Raw genomic sequence first — 14,672 nt, 5'->3', positions numbered from 1 at the left:
GGGGGGGAAGGAGAGAAAGAGGGAAAGAAAAAGGAAGAGAGAGAGGACAGGGAGAGAAGAGGAAGAGAAAAGGAGAGGAAAAGAAGGAGGAAGAGAAAAGGAGAAAAAGAGGAAACGAGCTTCTGCAGAATAGGCGACTAAATTACTTCAGGTCTGGATAGAGTAGCGAATGGGACCCTTAAACTCATGATGAAATGTGTACTGTTGGCAAAACTCTAGGTAAAGCATCCTCTTATAGACCCAAATGTCTTGTAGACGTTATGAGGAAGATGTTAGCGCGAATAATCTACAATAGATTGCTCCAGGTTGTTGAGAACGCAGGAGGCCTTCAGATCGAGAGTATGAGTTCCGTAAAGTCAGATTAACCACTGACCACATCAAATTGATTGTTGAAGTGGCCGAAAATGCAATTCACGGGAAGGGTAGTAGTAGCAAATATTGCGCAGTGGCAAGTTCCTATCTCGCTGCTATTCCCAATAGCTATTTAGCAAGGAGAAGGCTTTGGTATATACTGTAGTCTCCGCAATTATCCCACAGGGCTCCGCGCTGGGTAAATGCACTTTTAGACTATATATTGCCAGGGTGGTAGCTCGTTTTTACTTGTGCAGCACCGATTTAGCGAAAGACACTTTAAATATCATGTGTTTCGGATAAGCCGAGTGTAATCTACAGTAGCTTTCAGAACTCTCTCAAAAGTGATGACATCTTAGTAGATGAGATGAGGAGCAAATACAAGTGAAGTCAATATTTTCTTTATCACAAACGAAGAACACCGAAAGGAAAAGTTCAGTAAATAGATGGCAGAAGCATTGGGAATGCTAGAGAGAGGACCAGTGGAAATACAGATTGATCAATGCATGGTAAGATTAATTACAATATAAGCTCAACCATCACTAGTAACTAACTTTAAATTAGATAATCTACTCGATTCGTCCCGTTTGGACGAAGGAGTCCCCGAAGACCCAAAGCATTTTTTCTGTATTTTTCCGAAGAGATCGGATAGGCACGGTTAAGAACGTCCAGCATAGTATGATAAAAAGAACACCAAGTTAAAGTGATTGCATTCATAGAGATGTTATTGGAAGGCCACAATCCCGGTGGTGCGGCTTCAGAAAAGGTAGCGCAAATGATGAGACAGTGCGATGGTTGGGGGGTAGAGCGTCAACCTCTCAGTCTCGTTGCCCTGGGTTCAAATCTCAGTTGTCATTGCTGTCTGTGTTCGTCTTATGTTTGTCTCGTTGCTGTGTGCTTATCACTTGCACAGCGTTAAATGTGATGATAAGGAAACTGAAGCACAGTCTCATTGCAAAATAAAAGACAAAAAGACAATAACAACAAAAAAGCTCTATACTTCACAAGGAGTGAATAGGAAACACTGCATGATGAGGCGCATAATGAGAGAATGCTATGCTGCTATGGCGAGGCGGCGGGTCCTCGTAAATAGGTGGTCAAACTATTGGTCGAATGCATACTTTCGAGCAAGAAGGATCTGCCAACAATTTAGGGAAAACCAAACTTCGACGAGAAACGGAAAGTATATGCAAAACTTCGCGGTAGGCTTAAGCAGGCTATACGGACCAGCAAGCGAGAATGCACCAAGGAATTTTACACGGAGGCGTGGTTTTGGAGAAGATGAGGGGCGAACCCCGCAGCTGACCTGCTCGCATCTTCTGCTCGATGGAGTGATGGCGCTCTTCACCCCTGATAAAGCGGAGCACAAAAAATATAAAGAATCATTAGACGTCTACACCATACCTGCGGTAAAACTGGTAGAGATTTGCTGGAGAATCGGTGAAAATAATGCTCTCAGTTTGGATGCGGTTTCCAGAGCCCTTAAACTCGCTGATAAGACCAGATCCGACTGGTTTATCAGGGTATTTGAAGCATGCATCTTAGAAGGAGTTTTCTCCGCTCGATGGAAGAGGCGAAAACTAGTTTTGCCCCCGAAGCCCAACAAACTACCGGGACATCCATGATCATATTGCCCGATTTGTCTTATCGACATGGTAGGAAAGATACTCGAAGGAGTCATCTACGACGCGATAAATTCTGGGTATTGGTGATGTTGGGCGTCAAAAAAGCGTTCAATTCATCCAACTTGGAGTAGATAGAAATTTCATTGGGTAAACCCGATGTCCCTAGTTATTTGACTAAGTTCCTCGAAAGTTACCTCCCAGAAATGACACTTTGGTAAGATACGGATGGTCCAAGCAGTACACCATCACATCAGGAGTATCATAGGGATCAGTGTTCGGTCCTCTCCTGTGAAACGTCATGTACAATGGGGTTCTTGTTCTTCCCGTGCCAAAAAAGGCCCCGATAATCGGTTTCGTAGATGATCTTGCCATGGTTGTAGTCGCAAAACGCCTGAAGTGTAGGCTAACGAAACTATTAGCGTGATGAAAGCGTGGTTAAAGATAGTTCAGCTTGACCTTACAGAACAAGAAACGGAGTTGGTCTTGGTTACGAACCGTAGGAAAAGGAATACGGTAAGTATTCGGGTTCGTGGCCACATCGTCACTTCAAAGCCGGTTCTCAAATACCTAGGGGTGATGCTTGACGCAAAGATCAATTTCAAAAGACAACTATGCCTGTGAGAAAGCGGCAAATACCAGCCTATCGCTGCGGTATTGACTAATATTGGAGGCTCAAGAAACAATTGCAGATTACTTGCGGCCGGAGTGGTTCGCTTTTCACTATTATAAACGGCACCAGCGTGTGACGCCAATCGAAGGAGAGTAAACATGATTTACGGCTTAGTGGTGCTAAGGGCCTTCACAACATTCTCAGGCGAGGTGGCGTGTGTTATTGCAGAAATGGACCGGATGGATATTCTGGGAAAAAGAGAAGAAGAGTGAATCTACCTGAAAAGGGTGCAGAATACCGAAAGGCGGCAAGGTGGGAGCCGTTAGAAAAGTGGCAACAAACGTGGGTTGACTCGCAGGGGAGTTCCTGGATCCGCACTTCGATTCGCTGTATTGAGGGATGTATTCAGCGACGACACGGCGAAATTAGCTATCACCTGTCCTAATTCCTTTCAGGGCATGGTAATTACAGTAAGTATCTGCACCGATTCAGGTTCTCCTTTTTGCCCACAATTCAGGAGCCGGAACATGTTTAATTGTCCACAATTTTGCTCAGAAAAGAGAAGCCTGGAAGACCCTGAAAAAAATCAGTATAAGCCTGCAGAACATCATCGGAGAAATCCTGAAATCGGAGGCAGAACAGAACGCTTGGTCGCTTAAATTGCAGCCCTCCACGCGAAATAATAATTTGCGGCGGTTCCGGGAAAGGAAGAAGAAGAAAATGGGGTGATTTTAGTGGATGAAAATCCCATACACTTCTGCAACCTGGTACGACAATGTCTTTCGAAGATTCCATCTCTATCCAAAAGAAAAGATGGAGAGAGAGAGGGCGAGAAAGAGAAAACGAGGGATAGAGAGAAGGAAGGAAAGAAAGGGAGAAGGAAGGAAAGAAAAGGAGAAGGAAGGAAAGAAAGGGAGAAGGAAGGAAAGAAAGGGAGAAGGCGAGAGAGGGAAGGAGAGAGGGAGGGAAGGAGAGAGGGAGGGCAGGAGAGAGGGAGGGAAGGAGAGAGGGAGGGCAGGAGAGAGGGAGGGAAGGAGAGAGAGGGATGGAGAAAGAGAGAGAGAGAGGGATGGAGAAAGAGAGAGAGAGGGATGGAGAAAGAGAGAGAGATGGAGAAAGAGAGAGAGGGATGGAGAAAGAGAGAGAGGGATGGAGAAAGAGATAGAGAGGGGTGGAGAGAGAGTGAGAGGAAGATAAAAAGAGAGAGGAAGGTAAAAAAGAGAAATGAGAGGAAGAGAAAAAGAGAGAGAGATAAAAAAGAGAAGGAGAGAAAAAGAGAGAGGTAAAGAAGAGAAGGAGAGAGAGAGGGGAGGGAGAAGAGGAAGGGAATAAGAATATTTTCGACGTAGTGTGTACATTAGGCAAATTGTTGAAGCGAGCTATTTATAATAGACTGCTGGCTTTTGCCTAACCACAGCATGTACTCAAAAAGGGACACCTTTGCTTTAGATAATTTTTTTTCCTGAAATTCAAGAAAAACTCAATGAAATTGATTGTCGTATGAAGTTTATCACTGGACACAGTGATTCAAAGAGCTGCTCCCGTCGTCTCGGACGTGATAACAGCCTTTGTGTAATTTTGTTCGATATTCACGATAGAAAGATAAAGTGCGCAGTACTGCACGTTCCATTGAGAATACGAGCATTAATCCTAGGAATGCTGGAATGGGAGGAAATCTGGATTGCAATGAAAAAGTCATCAAGTCATCAATGAACTGAGACTGATCGACTGGAGAAGAATGGTGTGTGTCGAGGAAGGGCATTATGTCAGAAGTGGAATGGAGTTTATGTCACTATTACTCGTGTCACAAAACCATGTGTAATGAGAGGACAATATTTAAGGGGAAATGAGCTTTTAGTGTCCTTGCCAGCTTCACAAAGTATTGCCTTGATATACGCATTCGTTCCTTATTAGTGTATTCAAATCGCAGAGGGCGAACTGATATACGATTAAACCTAATGCTAGAAAACGAACCGACCCCGCTTGTGAAAGGGACACAGGCTAAAGAAAAAGAAGATGAATTCCAGTATAGGATGGATTTATTCGACTGGCTAAGCTAGGATTGGGAAATAGTGAAAATACAATTGACAATTATTCGCATCTACGACAGTAGGATCTTAGATCTAATTTTAAATGAAGAATTGAAGAGATTGATTTCGTACTCTCCTGCCAATACTTTTAAATTTTTTGGATGACTCCAAGAGTCTCTGACAGAATTCAGACACATAGAGAAAATCCGGGTTTGGGATGAAAATCATGCAGGCCCCATATTATCCCTTTAGTTAATTTTGACGTGTCTCTCTATTCTGGACCGTCGGGAAAACTACAGGTCCCCATCCTTTTCCATCAAGTCCCACTATATATGTTCTTAACTTTTTAAAAAAGTATCAATTCCGTTGAACTATTACCGATTGCCGAACTCGATATCAAAAGACAACGCTAATATCTTATGCTGGTCTTTTCAAAACAGAATTCGTCGACATTACTTCCAAAAATCCAAATTATAATTCATGCTTAAAAATGAATTTAATTAGAGACGCTGAAACATATGCCAATGAATATGCTGACGTAATTGCAAATTTAAAGCATGCTTTCCAGATTCCTCTTGCCTCACGTGTTTACGTGCAAATTGTATGCCCAAAATTGGGCATTTTTTCGGCATCAAGCGTGAAACGCTAGACGTTTGGGGATTAGTTGTTCCACATCAGTACCGACAGGGGAGCATCATCAATGTCAACTAGTTTGAAGCGGCATAAAACTATTATGATGGTTTGCGCATCGAAAGAAGAATGTTAATCGTAAGGTGAAACAAGAAGTTCTACGGGTTTTTAAGCTCAAATCTTCACGCTCCTTGGGATCCAGGCTATATAGGCCTTGAAATCGCTCCATATAGCGATTGTTAACGATTCGACGCAACAAGATGTAAATGCTGAGCAGAACAAGTTCAAAAACCGTTGACTTTTTAATGATATTCAAAGCGTTCAGCTGTAACAAATTAGGCTCATTAGAAGACAACTGCGAGGGGTGATTTTTTCGAAGAAGTTCTAATTTCAGAGTGAGTCCATTGCTACACTCGGAATACTAATGAGACAATTTACGGTCTCTATAATCGATCGATCACGAAGCAATGGGGAGATCACTCATCGAGGGGCATTTCATAATGAGTGCTGAATAAGCAAGGCTTGATGCTAAGTATGTAGATAGGAGACCGTTTTTGAGCCCCTACACTTAGCGATACTTAGTTTCTAGCAAGGTCAGAGTAATTATAAATATGCTTCTTCATGACAGGCTGTCTAAGTGCAGGCCAGACCAGGTAACATCAATCAGCAACGAAAACTGCAAATTCAACCTATTAGACGGTAATAATACGTTTCCTGTGAGGCTGTTTGAACGAATTACATAAACAAAAAACTGGCAAACTCCACGTCACTGCATTACATTTTTACATTTCACGTGTTATAACCAACTGATTACTATAAGATATTTTTGTAATTCACACAGAGGCCTTCAGTTGGTTTCTACTAGAATCACAGGCACACATTCATATGGGAAAAGTAAATTTCACTAGTTGTTATCTTCTCAACACTCATGCGGGTGCCCATGGTTCTATCTTTTCTTTAAAGTGTTTTACGCACGGAACCGTACCGCCAATTAATTACACATATAGCGACGCAACAGATAAACAGAAAATCGATCAGTCTTATTGAGGAATACAAACGCAATCGAGGCGATAGCGTCATCTCATATCCGCTCATAGTTTACAACTAAAGATCAAAAGCAAAGTATCTAAACTCCAGCTAAGCGTACTGAAATTTACGGCAGCCACCAAGTCCAATTCTCCAATTTCTAGCCTGGTGTACTCGTACATTTTGTATTTTTTTGTTTCTGAAGCAGCACCGAGTATGGATGGAATAATTTATGGTGCTGGAAGTCTCAGCACTAACAACAGGCTGACATGGAGTTACGGAAGACTGAACGACTTCTATATGGAAAAAGTATTAGAGGAGTTGGTAGTTAGTTGCATGGTTAGATGAGAGACAGTAGTTGGTGGCGGCCCTGGAAACCGCCTATGCAGAACGAGACTTTAACTAGACAACAGCTGTCCGGTGTCACTTGCGTAGATTGTTTACAATTGTAGATAAAATTTATCTGCTTCTTACCAACCGAGAAGAAGGGAGTAAGGGTTTAAAAGGAGAGTAATTGCGACACCACCTTCTTTCCTTTTAGGGATAGAACCTTTTCTTTTAAAGAGCTCGTATTGAAGCAATGCTCGTAGTAGCAATGATGGGGGAGCAGTTCATTCCAGTTGAAGCTTGTAAAGCTTTTGGTTCATCCTAATGACCAAAAAGGATTGGGGATGATCCAGAGGACTATGTTGAGGGGCCAGAGACGACCAAGAAGGAAGAGCCACGCTCAAAAAAGGAAGAAGAAAGGCGCCCGCAAATATTGACACGTGCATACATGCCTCTGTGCTAGCCAGGCCCTTTGAGCACTTCGATCCCCCACGTATCACTGTACAAAAATGCATATGCCCGATGCGTGGGTCCGGATCCTGGAACCCGAGTGTCGCGATCGAAAGTGAAGATCCCCGACAGATCGCACCCTCTATCGACGCTTCTTCTGCCTAATATAAGCGTTAAGGCGCGGCCCTTGAGGTTCCGTACCTGCCTTGGCCACTCAATATGGTCCTTTGAACCATCCCCCATCCCATTAGATAACTACAAATGGCACACAACGTGGAGGAAGATCCACAACCGATGGGCTGAGGATGCTAAGGTAGTGTGGGATCGTCGAAGATCGCACCTCACCATACAACTGAGGCAGCAGAAACATCGATTAAGGACCCGACTCATCGTGGATCTTCCCTTTCAATCGCGGCACTCGGGTCCACAGTGTACGGCTAGGCATGCGCGGTTGAACCGTTGTTCTTTTTTATTAAGGTTTTGTGTAAACACAAAACCTTATTAAAATCAGTTTACTGTCTGTTTGTCTGTCTGTCCGTCACACGCATTTTTCTCGGAGACGGTTATAGCGATTGACACTAAATTTGGTAGAAAGGTGGGAACTGTGAACGCTCACACATACAGTGAATTACATCCTTTTACGTTGAATTTAAGGGGGCGACCCCATACATGCAAAAGGGGGGTGCAAAATTTTTTTTCATCAAATATAGTCATGTGGGGTATCAAATTAAAGGTCTCAATTAGTACTTTTCAAAGCCGATCTTAGTTTTGACATTCGTTGGAAGGGTGGGGAGCGCGGGGGGTTGAAAGTGATCACTTCTTTAAAGGGGCCATTCTCAGAAACTACCAAACCGAAAAATTTGAAAAAAATCAGGAGGCTGCCACTATATGGTGCCTGGGCTACGATGCCGATATCTGTTTAAATAAAGTTAATAATAGTATATTACTACAATTTTTTGTAATTGGTAAGAAACCCCTCTTAAGGTCATCCTAGTACCATGAAATTTTGCATTGATATAGCCTATAATATAGAGCATGATCTTACCAAGTTTGGTGGAAATCGCACTATTACTAACAAAGTTATAATACCTCAAATTTGTTGTTTCTTTGAAAATTGAAGACTATGAATGTCAATATCACCCGAAAGTGGATACTCTCACATAATATATAGATATATTACGTGCTACGTACTAGGAAATACACAAAACCTTTCGTATCTGAAGCGTCCAGCTTCCGATTTCCCGACTTGTTTCATTTACAGGTTTAGCTCGTCTTTTGATTCAATCGATAGGTGCACGCGAGGTTTCGTTCTGGTGTAGTGGATGTCGAAGATACACCCCGTACTGGTAGGCCAATCGTAGTAGAAACCGATAAAATCGTCGAAATCATCCAAGTAGACCAGCATGTGAGCATTCAATCGATTGGCCAGGAACTGAGTAAGGGCCATAAAACCGTTTGGAACTATTTGCAGAAGATTGGATTCCAAAAAAGCTGGATGTTTGGCTGCCACACGAGTTGACGGGAAAAAATCTCTTGGACCGAATCAACGCCTGGGTGCACTGCTGAAACGGAACGAATTCGACCCATTTTGGAAGCGGATGGTGACTGGTGATGAAAAGTGGATCACGTACGAAAATCTCAAGCGAAAAAGATCGTGGTCGAAGTGCGGCGAGTCGGCCCAAACCATCGCCAAGCCCGGATTGAGGGCCAGAAAGGTTTTTCTATGTGTTTGGTGGGATTGGAAGGGAGTCATCCACTATGAGCTGCTCAACTATGGCCAGACCCTCAATTCGGTCCTCTACTGTGAGCTACTCGACCCTTTGAAGCAGGCGATTGACCAGAAGCGGCCAGGATTGGTCAATAGGAATGGTGTTGTGTTCCACCAGGACAACGCTCGGCGGATTGGTCAATAGGAATGGTGTTCTGTTCCACCAGGACAACGCTCGGCCTCACACATCTTTGATGACTCGCTAGAAGCTACGGGAGCTCGGATGGGATGTCCTATCGCACCCACCGTATAGTCCGGACCTGGCACCAAGTGATTACCATCTCTTCCGGCCCATGCAAAACGCTCTTGGTGCTACTAAATTGGCCTCAAAAGAAGGTTTGTGAAAATTAGCTGTCTGAGTTTTTTTCAAATAAGGAGGGGGGTTTTTTTTCCCCAACCCAATATTTATTTGATAGTTTGGCCTTTTCTGATCCAAGATTTCTGCGCTAATGTGGCGTCAATTTTTGCCTGTTGAAGGAAGACCAACGGATTACCTGAGGCGTACTTGGAGTGCTGAAGATTTATCTGCATTACCTTCAGCATAATCTCCTTGCGTATGGGATCGTTAGTCAGTGTACGACCGTCGACCTTCTTATCTTCCTAGAGCTTGTTGGCAACTGGGTCCAGGACATCCGCATATACAGTTGAAACCAACAGGCCAGACGAGCCGATTACTTAGGCGTAATTGACAGGTCTACCGGAAGGTGTTTATTTGCATGCCTTAAGTCTGCCAACATCTAGGATGTAGTTAGTCTCTTTCATAATGCCCTCCTACGATACAGGGAGCATTAGCATCCGATGGATAATGTGACTGGAAGAGGCGCTCTTGTATCAATGGGCAATAACCGATTTGCCCGACATGACTTGTTTGGTATCCGCCGGTTTCCTGTAGATCTTTAGGTCTAATGCTTCTCTTTCCTCCTCAATAGCAGGTCTAAAAGTGGTAATTGTGGTTTTTCCTTCTCCAGGCTGAATTCTACTTTTGGATGTAGTATTTTGAGAGAATTGTATTTTTTGGACGTCGCCTTCTTCCTGCTCGAGGGGAAACTACTTTACCTTTAGAGGCGAGTATTATAAGTAGAACGAGCTCCGATTGATAATCCACTCTCTCCGTTCATAAGCAAAATTTTCATCGTCAAACTCAAAACAGAATTAACTTGCCACCAATCTGAAGCCAGGATTTTGGAAAGGTTGCGTGGGTGACATCATCGGAAAAGTCAACATCAACAATACGAACTATTCTCTGAATAATCTATAGTAGGGAAATATCACAACTGACTTCTAGTGCACAGAACAGATAATCTTTCGAAAAAGGGTTTTATTACGACGTGAAACCGGCTTGTTGCGATATTTCGCTCTAAGTTAAGAAGCATAACAATTGTGCAACACTTGTTGGGCTATTTGTTGGAGGACGTATAGTCTTAGTGACCATAATCACAATGACAAAAGGTTTATAGATTTTTTTTTAAATACTTTATTAGCCGATTCTGAAGTTTTAATTGAACAGTCGATTGGCTCACTGTCATCTTGATAGGCTAAACAAATTGTCCGTGACTTATAGAGCCGCTAAATTCAGACAGTATTGTATACAGCAAAGATCGATTTATACTCTCTGTTTAAAGTTCCTGTATATTTGCGGTACATTAACGTTGGTGCTTAAGGTGGCAGCGAGGAGGACCGGGCAGTGAAGTCCTCCTACCTGTCTTGAGACTTAATCCTACGGTCCTCTTAAGACACGGATTGATTTTGTGACCACAATCAGAGCCCCGCTGAGACAAGCGCAACGGTACCAGTCTATACCAAGTGCATGGCTTAGCATTCATACTGGTGGATGCAAGAATTACCTAAATCTCTACCGAACTATGGAGTACGCACCGGTGTTGATACGCAACACCACGTCGAGGCCCGAAGGTTTCTTCTCGCTTGAGCACAACCACAGCCCCCATGAAATTCCCACAAGGGGGCCAACCGCAACCAACCGAGCTGTACTTAGATACGACAGGAATTCTCCTGAAGTGTAAGAGTCCAGGGGCTACCTCGTTTCCCATGGTACCTGGTAAGGTAAGATAAGTAAGGTTTCGTGACCGAAGCCACTTCAGATGAGTCCCCGTGCAGACTCGGGTCTGATCGCCCTGATTAGGCCTTTGGAGCATTCGTCTACTGCATCACGGCCAGCAAATCTAAGTGAGTACAGCGTCTCCCGGTGCCACCACTATGGAGGTTCTCCTCGGCCACTTGGTTTTGGTTTGGCCGATAGGATTGCCGCCCCATCTTCCTCACCGCCACCTCTGAGCACAGGAGGACCGGGCAGCAACCCCGTCGGCCAAAACCAAGTGGCTGTGGAGAACCTCCCCGTGGTTGCACCGGGAAACGCTGTATTCACTTTGGTTTGCTGGTCGCGATACAGTAGGGGAATGCTTCATAGCTTAATTAGGGCGATTAGACCCGAGTTTCTGTTTCTGTGGACTCACCGTACCGGTCACGAAACCGTACCAGGGGTATACTAGGATAGGCCTTGAATCCTCATGTTTCAGGATAAATCCTGGAGCATGTAAATTCAGCTCGGTTGCTTGCGGTTGGCCCCCTTGTGGGAGCTTCATGGGCGCTGTGATTACATTCAGGCGAACAAGAGACCTTCCAACCTCAAACGTGGTATTGAGGTTCAACTCGGGTGCCGGGCTTCAGGACTTCAAAATTCGGTAGAAACTTAGATAGGTCTTCTATCCACCAGTATGAATAAACTGAGCCAGTATAGATTGGTACCCTTGTGCTTGTCTCAGCGGGGCTCTGATTTTGGTCACAAAATCAATCCGTGTCTTAAGCAGACCGTAGGATTAAGTCCACTGGACAGACAAGGAAAGATTTACAAAATGAAGATTTTATTAGACTACTAAAAGATAGTAAATCACTTGCATGAAAAGTTTGTTTACATGTGGTTAAATTACAAGACATCATGGTCAAGATGAATCGAATCGACTTGTCTGGGAATAAATTTATGTAATGAGATTGGATTCGATTAATTGCTTTGAATATCGGGCGTAATGATAAGCTGCACCGCTTGTGACCATATGGTAAGAGCTCCTGCACGCACTTTTTTGAAGGTATACGTTCATGTAGAAATGAATAAATAATAACATGAATATGTGGGCCATCGTTGTAAAGATGTAAACAAAACCCTTTAAAAATAAACTTGAGGCTGTGAAGGCGATGTAAGAAAACTCGTCTAATAACAAGTGTTATGTGGAAGCAAACATTTATCACTTTTCTATTTAAATCGAGATATTGCTAATTGTGTTACTTTGGAATTAACTATTAACAAAATGCTACGAATCTACACTGGAGAGTCGAAAAACACCTCCCCTGATCCAGGGTGTGATGCGAACCGTGGTCATTGGATAGTTTGCAGTCGGGGTAACTGGCCATATTCAGAGATATATTAGACGTTAAGAAAAAGACAGGTCTCAGTGGCGCAAGTGCTAAATGGTGCCTGCGTCATTTGAAGGAATGCCTGAAGCCAGAAAAGGACCTTAAGAACGTTCAGGATAGACTTAAGCCATCGTTATCTGAGCCAAGAAAGCGGGGAGCAACTGAGGTTAGCCCGCATGAGGGTAATGCCCTCAGAAAAACCCAAAACCTGAACCCAAGAGGGGAGAAAACCCGGGTAGGTCAGCGATAAAGGCAGGAATCAGGAAGCCCGCCATTAGATATGCTAGTGCGGTCAGGGGCATTCGACTGGTTATACTGTCAAAAACCTTTTCCGAGCAAATACGCACTCATGAGGAACAGGAAACTATCAAAGATCTTGTCGTCAGGCAGATGTGCAAGGGATGAACTGCGAAATTACACGACGGAGGACGCTGCAGAATGGCTTAATCTATAGTTCCTAAATTGCCAGACTGGGAAGAAGCAGAGCCGTGGACATGTGCTAGAGAGGATATACAAGGAGCGCACATGATAACAGTGTTTCTTCCGAAAGCCGCAAAAATAGAAACGGAAGATCTCATGGGCCTTTTAATCGCTCAGAATAGGGATGTCCATATGCGATTATGAAGAGTCTTCAGAAGCAAGGTGGAGAGCAAGAGTAGACTCCTCACGATCGGGGTAGATGACCGATCCCTGGAGGCAATCAGAAGTCGGAGTTGTCATATCAACTATAGACTTGGCAACATATCTGTGCACCTGGGCACTTCCCAGGAGGTTTTGTGTAAAACAAAGTCTTATTAAAGTCGATTCATTGTCTATCTGTCTGTCTGTCACACGTACTTTCCTCCAAAACGGCTAAGTCGATCCGAACGAAATTTAGTGGACAGATGGAAACTATGAAATCCCACGCCTACAGTGAGTGACATAAATTTAGGTGGAATTTAAAGGGAGGCTCCCCATAGATGCAATGGGGGGATTTAACATTTTTTTTCACCGGATATAGTCGTGTGGGGTATCAAATGAAAGGTCTTGATTAGTACTTTCCGAAAGGGACAAAGGCTGAAGAAAAAAAAAGAAGATTAGAAATTGACTGAGAAACCCCTTTAAGTTCACCATAGCATGCCATGTTTCATGAAAATCCGACTATTATTGTCAAAGTTATAGCAGTTTAAGCTTACCAATTTCACGTGAAGTTACTGCATCTTAAGCTCATAATTACTAAGAACAATTGACATTCGAGTGAAATAAATAATGAATAACAAAATTCCATTCATGAAGAATCTTACGTACCTTTTCTCACTTTGACTCAATCCAAGCCCTTGTATACTACGTATACAACGAAAGGCAATACAGAATATAATACCCAAGAAGGCAGAGCAGTCCATCAGGCAACTAAAGAGTTTGGAAAAGGTATACATATCAAGGAAAATTCAACGTTGTTGCAGGAAAGGGTGGTTGAGAGTGGGAAACCTGGAAGGATATTCCACATGAGGAAAGGAGCTCAAAAATGATAGAGATTATCCAGTAAGAGATTAGAAAAAGGATGTTGTAGAGAGTTTAAGCGAGTAGCACATCGAGTGGCATTTGCTGATGTCTAGTGCCAGCTTGTTCGCCGAGCACCAACACACCAGAGTATCTCAGTTGTAATGCAAAGGAGTAGATTCGAGCGAAGATAAAACAGGAGCAACTAGTTTAAGGGCGTCTGTATAAAGCAGGATAGAGTAACGGTTCTAATATAGAGCCTTAACTCCAGGGGAAGGGAGATGTAAAGTTGGTAGTTAACAAAGATGAGGTTGGGAAGCACATTGGGACCAGGTTCGACATTTGTGTCAAATTTACCAATAAGGGACTCAACAAAATAAGGAGTAAGGGAAGTTATGGCAAGTGACTCAGAGTAGTCTGCACTTAGAAAAGGCATAGAAAGCGCAGGTGTCGAGGAGGTAAACACTTACAGAGTAGATCGCAGGATTATTGTGGGGAGTTGGCAGTGGAGTCAGCAAAATTGGTGAAAATAGGGACAGATTGAAAGGGGTTGCGAGAATTTTGAATGTGAGACCAAAATGGTTTTAAATCACCACAAGCCAGAGCGACCTTGACGCTTATCAAAAATCGCTTATGTAGTTTTTCAACCACTGAGTTCACAGAGGAACGTATACCTTTGAAATGGGTAAGGTTGATGACATCTTTAGAAGTCAAAAATTCCCTTCGCAGTGCATATTTCGTCCGTCGAGAACCAAGTTAGATAAGAGTGCAGACGAGAAGGAGAAGAAAAGATGTAACAGGTGAGGAGATTAAAAAGGATATTGTTAAGTTATAGGGCCTACAAATAAGTTCTGTCGTTTTTTTTAAATTTGAAGCTTTATTGTGAAAAATTGGTTATACATTCATTGTTCAAAGTATTGCCCATCGCTAGCCACAACTTTCTTCCATCT

The 14,672-nt window shown here is 43.3% G+C and overlaps 1 protein-coding gene across 7 annotated transcripts in view; it reads right to left on the bottom strand.

Moving 5' to 3' along the window:
- LOC119660778 (liprin-alpha-1) overlaps window positions 1–14,672 on the bottom strand; it is an 83,140-nt gene that overhangs the window by 51,027 nt on the left and 17,441 nt on the right. The window contains exon 1 of one of the 7 annotated variants that reach the window (XM_038069606.1): window positions 5,897–6,561. The exons of 5 other annotated variants lie outside the window; for them this stretch is intronic. The gene's annotated coding sequence lies outside the window, so the exon portion shown is untranslated. Of the gene's footprint in view, window positions 1–5,896; window positions 6,562–14,672 lie in introns of those variants that run through there. One more of the 7 variants, XM_038069615.1, reaches the window with a different exon arrangement.

The sequence above is a fragment of the Hermetia illucens genome, chromosome 1, assembly GCF_905115235.1.
Source record: "Hermetia illucens chromosome 1, iHerIll2.2.curated.20191125, whole genome shotgun sequence".
In the NCBI taxonomy this organism is placed as follows: domain Eukaryota; kingdom Metazoa; phylum Arthropoda; class Insecta; order Diptera; family Stratiomyidae; genus Hermetia; species Hermetia illucens.
The sequence above is the reverse complement of the archived record's forward strand: the minus strand, read 5'-3'. Positions and strand labels throughout refer to the sequence as shown.